We start from the raw sequence: 1254 nt of genomic DNA, 5'->3' as shown, positions 1-1254 counted from the left end.
AAGGTCAAATATGTCAGCCATATCAGACAATCTTTGGTCGAGATGCATAGACTGTTATGTGGATACAGTCACTATGAGCATGACCATGACAGTTGTCGTGTGTGCACTGTCAATGAGAGAGGATGTCATCAAGTCAGGAAAGACATCCAAGAAATGCTGGATTAGGGTGTGATCGAGATACTTCAGAATCGTGATGAAATGAAGTTAATGTTATATCGCCTGTATTCAGAATACCTGAGCCTGTTGTTTTTAGATATGACGACAGCAAGTAGAAGGCTTCTCCTACTCTCATTATTAAGCCAGTTGGCCCTGTTCCTTACTCTTCAGACAAGGTTGTTCCCTATCGATATAATGCGGTTGCATTAGAAGATGGGAAGAAGGTGCCTCTGCCCTCCACTTCTATGATTAATATTTCTGATATGAGTGGTTTGACCCGCAGTGGTCATGTTTTCTCGGCACCGCCGAAACCCCAGGTTGACACCAGAAGAGCTAATGATGTTAATAATGTCGCCCGTCCTGTGGGGACTTCTTCTACTTCTCCGAATCCGGCACTTGTTGTTGTTGAACCTGCCGTTGTTTTTAGAACTCATGTCCCTACTGGCCAGAATGGCATGATGAAAAAGGATTGTGATGAGATGCTAAGGCTCATCAAGAGGAGCGAATATAATGTTATAGATCAGCTGCTACAAACTCCATCAAAGATATCTGTGTTATCTTTGTTGATGAACTCTGAGCCACACCGCGAAGCTTTGCAGAAGGTGTTGGACGTGGCATATTGTCGCATCACGCGAAAAACCAGCGGGAAAGGAAAGAAACAACAGAGCCGCCACCGTGCGTTATTTATCCCAAAAGAGGGAAAGGAAACGCTCGAAGTAAACCTAGGAAAGAAAATGGTCTCGCGACCAAAGAGGATGGGTTCGGGAGTCGGTTATGCGAAGGGAAGGTGTTAGGCACCCTACGCATCCGTAGTACTCTACGGGATCCACGCACACTAGGAAGGAATATTGGTTGCTATAACACTGCTCAAACACACACACACTGGCTGAAAGAAACGAAAGAGACTGACTGAAACTGACTCGGCAGGATATCGTATCCTGGGCCTACTTAGTCTATCAGGCAATAGACATCAGAGTCGAAGTAGTTCGGACTGGGGAAACGACACATGCTCGCTAGGATATCGCATCCTATGCATACGTATCTTCTCGGACGAGAGAAGAATTAGAGCATTCGTAGCTCGGCTGACACGCACACAAA

This window comes from Lathyrus oleraceus, chromosome 3 (genome assembly GCF_024323335.1).
Source record: "Lathyrus oleraceus cultivar Zhongwan6 chromosome 3, CAAS_Psat_ZW6_1.0, whole genome shotgun sequence".
In the NCBI taxonomy this organism is placed as follows: domain Eukaryota; kingdom Viridiplantae; phylum Streptophyta; class Magnoliopsida; order Fabales; family Fabaceae; genus Lathyrus; species Lathyrus oleraceus.
This window is presented reverse-complemented; position numbering follows the sequence as displayed.